At 39.8% G+C, this 13619-nt stretch overlaps 1 protein-coding gene across 6 annotated transcripts in view; it reads right to left on the bottom strand.

The window, feature by feature from the left end:
- Window positions 1–12111, bottom strand: part of LOC307042702 (uncharacterized protein) — a gene marked incomplete at its 3' end in the record, with an annotated part of 57005 nt that extends 44894 nt beyond the window's left edge. For all 6 annotated transcript variants that reach the window (XM_079686732.1, XM_079686738.1, XM_079686733.1 and 3 more), the window contains exon 1: window positions 11679–12111. The remainder of the gene's footprint in view (window positions 1–11678) is intronic.
- Between the last annotated feature and the right edge of the window lie 1508 nt (window positions 12112–13619).

Here is a 13619-nt window from a genome sequence, read left to right as displayed (position 1 = left end):
TCATCATCATTACTCGTCAAGACGAGTTAACTTTTTTATTTTTTTTCTCAACTTTGTGTGGAAAAATGCGGGGATTATGCGGCCTTTTGATAAATATGCGGACTTTTAAAAATCTGCGGCATTTTGCTGATTATGCGGGAAATTCTGCGATCGCAGAATCGCGTTTTTCTGGAGGGTCTAAACAGAAGTCTTTTCAAACAAATACTTTAAATGTACAGATATGATCATAACAGTCAATTTAAGAGTAGTATTCAGTGGTTAATTTGAGCCGGATCCTGCCGGAACAGGATCCGGCACCTCTTCATTTTGGCCACCCTGTGTTCCGGCACCTATTTGGGCAGATCCGGTACCTCTCACAAAAAATAAAAAATAAAAATGGTTAAAATGAAATAAAATATGCAGATATTAATTTACAGAAAAAATCCCAAGAATTTTATGTCGTTTATTAAGATTAAGATTTGAAAGAGTCGGAGATCTGTGTTTACGCACTGAAAAGCTGGACCAACGGACAAACGTCTTTCACTTTTGAAATTCGCCACATGAGGAGCACGTCGCAGAGAGGAAGAAACGGTGATTCAATGCAAGCATGTCAAAAAGACAGTTACATTTACTGTCTTTCTTCAAAAAGAAGGAAGAGGTAATAGACACTTCAAAACGAGTCAGAAAAGCCTCCACAAGCAGCGACGAGGGCAGCTGCAGCGGTCATGTTGATGGTCAAAACCAGGAGGAGGTTAGCGCCGCAACAGCTAGCCAGCTAGCTAACCGACAGCTAGCCAAGCCCGGGCAGCGGGTCAGGTTCACCGCCAGCCGGAACAGGAGCCAGCTACCGTCAGCCAGGTGGACCACCAACAGCAACGGTTGGGTACCCTGGCATCAACTAGCCCGGTACAACAGCCGGAGCAAGAGGCGAGCGGAACCGCGACATCAGCTGGCTTACAGCAGGAAGATTCAGTAGGAGAGGAGAGCGCATTGAGCGTAGAAGAGTGTGGGACGTCCAGCGACAGGTCAGTTTTTTCTAACTGTGGCCAAGAACTTGGAGGACCGTATGTTATCTTAAGGAGGACGGATGCCAGATAAAACTGGATATAACAAGTTCATTGAGGAGTTGAAGGTGCTTAACCGACAATACTGGCCCGAGGACGCAGGTGCGCTGTATGGAGAGACTGAGGTCGAGTCACTGTGTCAGCGCTTCAACATTGCCAACCCGCGCGCAGTCATACGGGCCTACAGAACGTACAGAGACTCAGATGGTAAAGACACCCCCGATGAGCTGATGGAGTTACTTGTTGCTGTCAACAGCATTCCCATTGCAAGTGCTGAATGTGAGCGCGGATTTTCTCAAATGAACTTGATTTGCACTCCCAACCGTAGCTCTTTGCTCACATCCACCATGTCATCTTTACTCTTCCTAAATCTTGTTGGACCCCCCCTGGCTAAATTCAATCCAGTCCCGTACGTGAGGTCCTGGGTGGCCAAAGGACACAGAACTGCCACAGACACACGCAGTAAAAGCAGAAAAAAAGAGATAGAGGACAATCCGGACATGCTCGTGATGTGACTTTCTATTAATAGGCCGCCGTGCCAATCTTTGAATAGGCCTAATAAATATTTTTTTTTACACGTTAAACCTGTTGAGAAATTAATTGCTGGCTGTATACTGAAGTCCCACCTGTGGTGATGTGGGCATTTGCCTATGTTGTGCGTACTAGCCTAAAAAATTATAAATTATCGTCATAACATTTATACCATAGATACTATTTGAAATTGAGGCTTGTAAGTCCCACAGCGTTGCAAGTGGACATTTTCATGTTGTTTTCAGCACCTTTTCTGTATACGTTCCGGGACCTGTACGCGTCTCGTCATCCCTGAGCTGTCATATGTACTTTGCGTTCCGGCACCTTATGATTTACAAATTAAGCACTGGTAGTATTGCCCTTTGACTTCAAGCTGTATAAGTGTGAAGACAATTAATGGCCGTATCATCCACAGAATCTGTAATTATAAAAACTATTGTTTGTAGCACTACATTTAAGTGTACTTCTGTCTTAACAGGTGCCTTTTCAAAATCGATCCGGACAACGGGACTAAAATGGAGAGGAAAGCTTCAAAGAAACAGCAGTCAGTCAATCCGAAGTTGCTTTCATTGATCACCAACATCGCTGAATTTGAATGGAGAGAGTAAAATCGCACACACATAGTCACATACATAACTGTTAAGAGAGTTTAGTGTTTATAATGTTATCTTTGGCACAAAATGTTGGCTAATGTTTAAGGTTTCTTTGCCGGTCTATTCTGCTTTATTATTATTGTGTTTATGTGTATGGATGTATGTGTGTATATGTATGGGTTATATATATATATATAGAAAGTATTGTAATAACTAGTATGTTTTGTGTTCTTAATTATGTTACGGCATTGCAAATAAAAAGAAATTATAAAAAAGAATGCTGGTGGTGTCATTTTTTATTTATATTGTCAAATATTTTCAACATGTTGCCAAAGGCATAACGTTTTAATGATATTGCATACATTTCTTTGCTGCATCATTTCACAGATTTTAAAGTATTATGCAGCCAAATATCATCATACTTCAGGAGTTCTTTTTTCCAATTTATATTTTTAAATACAAGATTGACACAATGTAAAAGTACAGTAAACCTACATTTAAAGAAAGTAAATGCATTTATTTTGACAGTTTATAAATGTATTTGAATACAGATTTTTTCTGCAAAACATCTGACAGTTAATGTAAACTTAAGCATTTACGAAAATAAAATTACATGTTTTCTTTGTATTTTACATGTAAATGATCTTTGATTTACAGTAATATTTTTAAAGACCAACAGTAATCTTCTGTCTTTAAGCTTTTATTATCATTTAAAAACATATTTATTCTGTTGTTTTAGAGGTAAAGGACTCTATTCTAACAATTAATATATGTTAAAAGAAATATATTTCATGGAATTATAAGAAGATTTCTTGTGAAATTACAGATTTTTTTGGCAAAGAATGAGATAATTAATGTAAACTAACGCTTTTGCAAAGTAAAATGACGTTATTTTCCTTGTGTTTTACTTGTAAATGGTCTTAGATATACGGTACTTTTTTGTAATAATAAAAGTAATTTTCTGTATTTTAGCTTTTCTTTATTATTTTTAAAAGATAATTATTCTGTTTTCTAGAGGTTTATGACTATATTCTAACAAATAATATATGTTAAAAGAAAGATATTTAATGTAAAATTACAGTAATAAAGGCTACTTGTGGTAAGGTAAGTTACTGTTTTTTTACATGTTATCTCCGTATTTTATTTTACAGTTTTTTCCTTTTTTTAACGGACATTTTATCGTTTTTTTACAAAACATTTTTTTACAGTGTAGCCACATCTGACTGTTGGATTCCAAGGCCCACCCAGGCCAGTGTGGATATATAATCCCTCCACCTGGTCCTGGGTCTGCCCCTCCATCTCCTTCCAGCTGACCTAAACTAGCTTCTTTCTATGCAAAGGAGCAACAGCTCTATCCAGAGTCCCTCCCGGATGACTGAACTTCTCACCTTTATTCCTAGGGAGATGATAGTCCCCCTCCTGAGAAAACCCATTTTGACAGCTTGTATTCACAATCTTGTTCTTTTGGTCATGACCCACCCTCAATTACCGATAGGTGAGGGTAGGAATGAAGATGGACCTTCTGGCTCAGCTCTCTCTTCATCACGCGTTAAAGTTCCCGCTACTCTGATTATCCGGCCCATCTCACTGTCCCATCACTCAAGAACCTGAGACACTTGAAGTCCTTCACTTCAGTTGGCTGTCACAATGGCTCATTGATTTTAAACAGATAAGAGTCTTTGATTTCAGCAATTAAAAGCATTTTTGCCAACAAAAAAGATGATTGTCATAATACATCTAAGACTGTTCTTTTTCCAGAAGTGAATGCAACACAACATGTGTTTAATGGTCTATGTGACTGAATTTGACAGAGTAAGCCACGTATGCCGAACTAACCAGAAAGTCGCCATCTTTCAACATTGTTTTTTTCATCTCACTTTTGTGTGGCTTGTCCAAGTTTGGTTAAAGTGTAGGATGTGCTCGCTGCTGCCCCTAATGGCTGATTGCAGCTTAGTTAATAAATACTAAAAGGAACCAACAAGACCTTCTGAAGAAAGACAAAAAGATCAATAAATTGGTATGAGATGTATTGATGGAGATTAAGTGCTGCAGAAATCTAAACTACATCAAAACATTCCGAAAAGTATCACTTTTTTCTGTACATTTCTCTTACTTTCTTTAGCGGGATCTCTGGGTCCAGTCCACTATACATATAATTTCTGTGAGTCATTAATAATCTATTAATATTGATGCACTTTATTTAAATGAGGGGGTTAACACTCAGCGGACCTCATTAAGACTTGATGGGGTCAAACTCGCCCTGCAGTCCCCCCCACAGTGTGCCTGATTACACTTTTAATATACTGTTCCATTAAGTGGGATTTCTTTCTCACGTAGGCTATTGTCTGAAAATATATGCTTTAATTGTTAATGATACTTTCAAGAAGGTTGTCTGATTTTGTTAGCATGCATGTGAAAATGGTTAGTTAGTTTCCCAAACAAAGAAAGACAAAGATAACTCAATAACCTTTACTATGCAATAAGGAAAATATCCAACTGTTATTTTGGATGGAAATGACAAAGTCGAGGGATAGCCAAAACGTCCCCTAATTAAATATTTGAAAATTGTTTAAAAAGGTATCATATATTTAAACATTATCCATGTATAAATGAACCACAGGTAGGGACACAAATGTTGGATGACTGAACAAAGAATGTGTGTAGGAAAGGCAGATAAATAATCACATAACAATAGCATATTTTTCTGATCTCTGAGTCATGGTAGTGCATATAAATAAAGACTTAATGCTTACTTTTTTAACGACTGAAATGGGTTTTCCTATCCTATTTCCGATGTAAGCCGCATCAATATATTCACGCACCATGATCTCATAAATAGAAATGATATTGGCGTGTATATGTTTGAGAGAAATACATAGGGATTTACAATAACCTCCAATATAGTGCAAGCCAAAATGTATTATTTCGACATTCAACTTAGAGCTCGAACGTGGTGACTTAAAAATAAAATTAACGGTCACAGTCATGATCCAGACATAACCTTTGATACTGGAAAAGTGACAGGTGAGAGAGACAAAAACTCCATAGTTAGTTACATGCATTGTTAGGATATAATTGCAAAAAAATAAAGAGAAGGAGAAGTAGGAGAAGAGAGGTCAAAGTCACCGGATTGTCTAAGCCTTCGTGTGACTGGTTCAAGGTAAGCCTGAGCCAGCCCTAATAAGCTTTATCAAAAACCACCCCTGTTTCGGTATAACATCTTCCCTCAGAGCAGTAGGGATCCGGTAGCATATATGTGTGAGCCGTTAGCTGGAATAAAAACAGCCAGCAGGAACTGTGGCATATTTCGAAAAAAAGACTGCTCAATACTGTCGAATCACTAACTCCTTTTATCTACCTGCCTCTCGCTCTGTAACCCTCCCACTGCAAGGAGCTGAGGCACATTCTGGTTTCGACTGAGAGATTCCAGAGGCAGCAGAGCAGCTCCAGCTGTGCCACAGTAGCATCAGAGGGAGGAACAAAAAGCTCAAGGTCTTCACTGACTTTCATCTCTCTCTGTGCCCTCTGTTTTATCACCGCCTCCACCCCACTACTGTTTTCTCCAGTCAAAGCATCTCTCACACTCTGTCACACAAACCTTTATCTTTATTTCTCTTGTAGTCCTGCATGTTTTCCACTTCTCTCTTAATCTATTCTTCATTCTGTTCAACTTCTTCCCCCTGTTTCCATCTCTCCGTCTCTTGCTCACTTCGTGTTTTTTCAGTATTTTAGTATTTCTGACCACTGACAGAAATTGTACTTGTGGTTCAGCAGAGTCTGTGCATGTTAAGGTAGAAGTATTTTCCAATTTGGCTGTCCTCATAGTACCGTCGCCACCATATCCAGCGGCCATGTTTCTCCATCGCCTATCCTTTCCATAAATGATTTCTCCCTTACACACTGGTTGCGAGTTTGTCAAATGAAAAAGTATCCCCCAAACATCATCCCCGCAATCACCTAATTAATACTTCAGCCCAAAATAATTACGTTGGCTACATTTGAAATTTGAAAAACGCTCCCTCCGGTTTTATTCTTTATTTTTCATTACTTTTTGAAACTTCATTTAGACATCATAAAAAACATTTGGATGAATACTCGCAAAACAATTCAAACAGTCATTAGCCTTTTTCTCCCTCTGTGACGCTGCAGGTGATCTCAAATAGGTCATTAGAGACCTCAATGTGGAAAAAATGAGTCATACTACGTTCTAAGGCAGTGGGTCTCAACTGGTCAGGCCTCGGGACCCACTTTTTCCTTTGCAAATAAATCGCGAAATTTTGAACCACTGAAATCTATTCAACAAGAAATCGTGCTGTAATATATATGTACGCCTTTCAGCATTCAGAGGCTACTGACACGGGGGGGGGGTTTAGTCTGTCAACGGTAGTAAACGGCTTGTGCGTTTTTGTTTTTGGTAATGGTGTCAGAGAAGAAAGACTGTCGTGCAATTTTCAATTCCAAATTATGAAGGCCAAGTCTTTCTTTATAGATTTCAAAGTGCACCTGGAGATTGGTTTTTCGCCACCTACGTTCAGCTTTTCGACACTCTTTTTTTTCTGTTTTCACGGTGATGGCCTTTCTCCATGGACATATTTTCTTGCCAGTCACTTCCTTCACCTTAGTTGGAACAATGGCATCTATAACATTTAACATTTTTGAATTAAAATGACCTACTAGATCATTTACTGAGATGTTAGCAGGGCAAGTTTGGAAGAAAAATTCTGAGTAAACATTTCCCTAGTATTTTCAGTTAAATATCGCTTTGTGGTTACCTCTTTTTGAACATTTTTTGTGAACAAAAATAGAGCTCTCAAAGAAAACACAGGAATGATCAGAGAGTGCAACATCAGTCACCACAACCTTAGAGATATTCAGACCCTTTGAGATAATTAAGTCCAGAGTGTGCCCCTTATTGTGCGTGGGCTCCGTCACATGCTGAGTCAGTCCATAGTTACCAAGAACACAAAACAGTTCGTTAGCCCCTCTGTCCTGGGGGTTGTCAACATGGATATTATAAAATCACCAACAATGACTAGAGGGTCAAAGTCAATACACACGAGACAGCAGTTCAGTAAAGTCATCAACAAAGTTTGCACAGTATTTGGGTGGTCTATAGATATTTAGGTACATAGCCGTGGGAACATGTTTCAAATGGGGGGTGCTGTGGGGATAACACCAGGGCTGGTTCTGACCGATTTTAGCTGGCAATGAAAAACCTCTACAAAAGACCAATACACTACAAAAAGAGAAACATACTGACATGGTGGACAGCTTATATAAAAAGGCTTCAAATGTATTTAGTATTATAACATGTTTTAATTGGGGGGTGGACTCCACATACTCTAGGGGGGTCCGGGGGTGCCCCCCCGAGAAGATGTTTTTAACATTTTAAAGTAAAATGCTTCAATCTGGTGCACTTTGAGCGCCCAATTACTACAGACTGATCTAGGGGGTACAACTCTAAACACCCATATGAGAAAAATCGGTTTGCATTTTATTAATCAAATAAGTATGTGAACATAACCAATAACCTACCATAGCCAATAACAAATAAATGTAACTTATTTTATTTTTGTTGGTCATTCATATCTTATTTTAACAGTTAACATTTATTTATTTATGCATATTTTTAAATCTCTCCAGTTTTAAATGATATTTTTGGTTTACTGTCCTATAGTATACATTGGAATGCTTTCAAACCTGCTTTAATTTATCCTAATAATTATAAAGGTGTGCCTTGGAAAGATTTTTTTACATAAATTGTGATCAATACGTTTGAGATTCACTGAGATAATTTAGACTAAGGTGAACTATCTAAACCCTCAGATTCCTTTACCTCACTGAGCCTCTCAGTCTGACAGGACAGAACTCTCCCTCCACATTATTGTAGAAACAGTTTCTTATATCCGTTAGCGCAACAGAAGCTAACAACAATCCCCGCCGGTACCGGTGCCCCTCTCTCTATCTCTCTCACTTTGGCTGTGAGCTGCGGGCGCCTGATAAGCCAACATCCCCCACTTTCATCACTACAGCGCCCATCGTACAGGGCAAATGGAAAATGTAACCACGGTGAAAAGGGTGTTATCTTTACTTAATTATGAATGTTGTTACATCAAGGCTGGAAATTCGTTTTGTTTGTATTATATTTGTATTATATCTTGTAGAAGTGCAGATCCCCTGTCCTCCACCAGGGGGTGCTGCAGCACCCTCAGCACCCCTACTTCCCACGGCCCTGTTTAGGTACAACTTAAGGGCCACATATTCAAAAGAAGCAAAGTCTTCCTGCATTGAATGGAATCATTGAATAAAATAGCAACTCCACCCCCTTTCTTATGCATTCTTTCCTGACTCATAAAACTAATGTTGGGAGGGGTTGATCCGATAAGAACAGCTGCACTGTTATTTTGTTCAATCCAAGTTTACGTTAAAAACATAAAATCGAGATTGTTCTCAGTGATAAAATCATTGATTAACCTGTTTAGCCCTGAGCCTGTTTTTCAGGTCTCAGGCTCGAAAATGACATTCCCAGAACAAATGACCATATCTTCCCTTCTAAAAGGGTTAAATTAATAATATTTTTTCTCAAAGTAATGATAAACCTGTGAGTTGGATGTAGAAAAGTCAGAATCAATATAGATGTTTGTTATTTTAAAGAAAATTCAGATTGAACATAGTAAAAAACTGTAAATTATAGTGTCCGTCCAAAGATAATGTTTTACTTATAGTGAAAACTACCCTTGGATGATGGTAAGGTAAACTAAAAGCTTTAGGGATCCAAAGTACAACATATAATAAGTACCCTGTATCAAGATTGATGTAAAACAAGTGACATTTGACCTTTTTAGAGAGGTTTAGAAAAAAAAACTCCACCTCTGAGGTGATTTGGGTGGAAATGGGGGTTTTACCGTTTCTCTGGAACCCATTGGTTGATTTTGGTGATTGACATCTCTTTCTGACCGTTAGAGCCAATATAATCGAAGGGGAATCTCCCCACTCACACACATGTTACAAATAAAAGGTGGGGGCTTCGCGCATGCAGTTTTGCATCAGAGCAAACCTATACTAGCTCTGACATCTGGAAACGGAAAAGCAGTTTTATTGCTTATGGATTATCATAAATCATTTCAAAGGGACACAGACACATTGGATTAACCTATGGATTAATTTCAGCAGCGTTTGTATCGTTTTAATGCCATTAAAGACCACTTTTGACCAGACTACGACACAGGTAAACCATGTTAGTGTTTTTAGCTACCTAGCGCCACATGTTTTGATGTCTGTTTTTGTTTATAAAGTCGCAAGTTCGTATCATTGAGTGATAATGTATGTACCCATCGATTATGTGTCATCTCACAATGTGAAACGATGTTTTGGATGTTCAGAAAAGATAAATAATAAGGTTTTGTGAGTGAATTTCGGAAGATGAATTTCGGTGCAGTAATCTGTTAGCATTTTTCTCTCGTTGCTAATTCAGAGGCTCAGCGTTAGCATTGTGGGGGATTTTTTTTTTTTTTAAATGATCAGTTAGATGAGGTTCTTCCCGTTACATGGATATAAAACATTCATAGTTTATTAAATGAACATGCCCTCAGACACTGTTTCCTGCAAGATGTTGCGGGAGTGCCCCGGTACCCTATACCAGTTTTGTCCTTTACTTCCAAAAACTCCAAAAAACACTCTAACGGTACGTCTACACTACAGGCATCAAAAAATGCTTTCAACGCTTCGCCCATTCACTTGAATGGGGTGACGTAGAAGATTTGTAATATTCGCCGAACTGCATTGTGGGGAGCATGGCATGGCTTTGCAAGCATCACGGGCATCTATCGGCATCAAAAGTTGAACAATGTTCAACTTTTGAGGCTCGATGCTTGGCATCAGCCAATCAAATCCCGTTTATGCAAATCCCGCCAGTGCAAGCGCAGCCAATCAAACCGCGTGCAAGCTGGGAGAGCCAGACCGCAGTTCATTTCCTCATATTCCAAACGAGATATTACGGTAGCGAATCACCCGGTTCTTTACGACCGGAACTATTTACCGGGATACAAACCGGAGGAACCAGGCATGGAGGGAGGTGGCAAAGACAGTGGGTGAAACTGACAGTTTTTTCGCCTGTTTGGAGAGTTTATATCCAGTTTACTTCGTTTTAACATTGCTATTGCTTCGTATGTCGGGGGCGGGAGATTCATGTGATTGGTTGCTCGCAAAAAATTGCCAAGCTTCAGACACGCCCAGCTTCAAGATTTTTTGATGCCTGTAGTGTAGACGGGCCGTAACTGTGAGGTCAGGCATAATGTAGACCCTCTGCGATCGCAGAATTTAACGCATAATCAGCAAAATGGCGCAGATTTTTAAAAGGCCGCATATTTATCAAAAGGCCGCATAATCCCCGCATTTTTCCACACAAATTTGAAAAAAAAAAAGTTAACTCGTTTTGACGTGACGTCATCAGCTCGCGCACCACAGAATGTTTTCTCTCACACGATAGAGAAAACACCAAGATGAAAATATCTAATCCATCTCATTTACCAATGAACATTTCTACTAAAGACTGGGCAAAAAGTGGGGGGAAACTATTCTGCACCCCGTGCAACTGTGTGTTGGAGCATAAGAGAAAATCGACGGTGACGACCCACTTTGATTAGTTCAAACATTCGAAAATGCTTTCTGCTGCTGCGGACAAGAAAGCCAAACAACTGACGTTCACCTAGGCATCAACCTCCAAAACCCTTTCGAGGGCTACAAGAAACGAGGTGAGTAGCCTACAAGATTGAAGCTGGTCAGATAACGAACGAGTAAATGAAAACAGAATGAGGCGGAGAAGTGTCTGTGTGTGTGTGTGTGTGTGTGTGTGAGATTAAAATAGCCCAATTGCTTTTACAATAAATAAACATTGAATGTGTTTAATTGAATAGTAAAGGGGTTTAACGTTAGTGGCAGGTTGTGTGTGAGAGAGAATAAATAAGAAAGCCCAATATTTTAAAAAAAATCTATGATTTTTTTCCCGCATATTTAGCATATTTCGCAACTTTCCGCATATTTCACAACTTCCCGCAATTTCCCCGCATAAAATCACATAAAAACCCTGCATGTTTAATCGCATAATCAAGGATTTTAGCCCGCATAATCAAGGAATTTAGCCCGCGTTTTTCTGGAGGGTCTAATAATGTATCGCAGCACAATCACCATTTGCGATTTACAGGAGACATCGGTTGTCTCGTCGGCCTGAACGGCAACAAATGATGTGTTGTCCACTTGCTTGGCTATTTCCTCCCTGTACACTTCATACATGCAGCCTGAGAGTTCATTCTGTATGGTGCTTGATGTCCCTTTAAAAACGGGCTGAGCTTCGTAGTGCCGTCGAAGCCTGGAATCGCCCTCACACATTGTCTCGAAAATTTACCCGAATATCCCTGGATTCAGAGAGTCCGCCGACTCGTTGTGGCCCTGCAGTGCTGTCTCACATTTCCCACACAGTTTAATACAGGTGATGATCCAATGCAGCACATACCTGTTTTCTTCCACCTTCCTATTATGATCATCAATGCCGCGTCTGTAGGCGCTGTCAATCTGAGCTGCAACATTCACCCTTCCCAGTAATCCCAATTTTACGGCATTTTCCAAGTGAGTGTTGCTGCTCTCATGCTTCATTGTCCTCTCCGAAAGATGCTTTAAGTCCTTGTAACCTGTCCTCGACCAAGTACCTTGATCTTCACCAAAAATCAGGCAAGGAAAGCAAAAGAGGGAATTCTTCTGGATGCTCGCCGTTAGCTATTTCTTTTTAGCAAACCACTCAGCATTAAACCCGCGTTTAACTTTGCCCGCAGTCTGGACCATTTGGAAATCCGGTAGATGGTGGGCACCGAGGTGCTTTACCTCCAGTTTCTCTCCGAGACTAAGTGTCTCAAATGTGTGCTCCAGTAAATGGTCAACTTCATTCATTTTCTTTCAGTTTTTTACTTCTTTTAATCGCTGGTGATGTTAGCTATATGCTCTCTCGTCTCCTCTTCACATTACACGTGACGTTTCACAGCACTGCACACGTGACGTACTTACAGCCAATCAATTCTGAATGATGTGAGATGACGTATGGTGGGGATGCAGTGTTTCCCACAGATCTGAAATATACTTGGGCGGGTGGTGGCAGTGTGAGTTTTAACAACATGTTTATTTATTGACTTTTCATTCCTGTATAATCATTTTGCACAAAGATGACACTGTTTGTCAGAGCACTTCCTCCTTCTGGGTTTCATGAAGAACAGCTCCAACGCCTGTGTGTATGGGAACACCTCTGGTGCTGGTCCATTGTTTCCCACAGATCTGAAATATACTTGGGGGGGGAGGGGGTGTTGAGGTGACGTGCAACAACATTAACATTAACCTTTCTGTTGGTCGCTTGTTAGCAGACCCTTCACGCGATGGCAGAGCGAACAGGTACAGACAGGGCCCATAATGATAGCCCTATAGTTTAAATCTACTACCCACACATAAACATATGGAAATGGGTTACTATTTTTTTTTTAAATGTATTTGGGAACCTATCCATGTGATTTTAAGCGGGGGTCGACCTCAAATCCTCTAGGGTAGTCCGGGGGCATGCTCCCCCGCTAAGATTATTATTATTTTTTTTGGAGTTAAATGCATCAATCTGGTGCATTTTGAGGGGAAAATAAAGAGACTAGATCTATGAAAACACCTATATTAAACAGAATTGTATACATTTCCATAATCATAAAATCATGGCCATAACCAATAACATACCGTTTCCAATATGAAAAAAACACTGAAACTTGTTTATTAATTTATTTTTGGTTCATTTATAGTTATGAGTGTGTCTTTGCTCCTGAATCAGCCTCTCCTGTCTCTCTCCTCTCCTCCCTGCTCCTCTTTGAGGCAGCAGCAAAGACTAGTTTTAGCTCTCAACAAGTTTTAAAAGTGTATCTTACCTTTTTTCACCAAGTTAACTTTTTATTTATTTATTCATGCATATTTTACTAATCACATTACATTTCATTGAGCTGACGCTTTTATCCAAAGCGACTTATAATGACCGATTACAGGGACATTCTCCCTGGAGTCACTAAGGGCTAAGTGCCTTACTCAAGGGCACACTAGTGGTGGTGTTCCTGGCGGGATTAGAACTAACAGCCTTCCGATCTTCAGCCCACCTCACTATCCATTAGACCAATCACTATCCTCTCAAATGGAAATATGTATTTACATAAATGGTGACCACACTGTTTGAGACCCACTGAGAACTTAGACTAAGTTAACTATCTAAACACTCAGAGAGTCCTTTACCTCACCTGAGCTGAGGTTATCCCGAGCTTGAATGACACACAGAGACCAATCAAGAGACCAATCAAGGGCTTTGATTTATTATCTGTATGACAGTGGCCATGTCGGCAGGCCACATCATGTGGACAGCCAGTCACCCTGTGTGAGGCAGGCC

This window comes from Notothenia rossii (assembly GCF_949606895.1).
Source record: "Notothenia rossii genome assembly, chromosome: 1".
Classification (NCBI taxonomy): Eukaryota; Metazoa; Chordata; class Actinopteri; order Perciformes; family Nototheniidae; genus Notothenia; species Notothenia rossii.
Note: the sequence above shows the minus strand (reverse complement) of the source record. Positions and strands in the feature narration are given on the sequence as shown.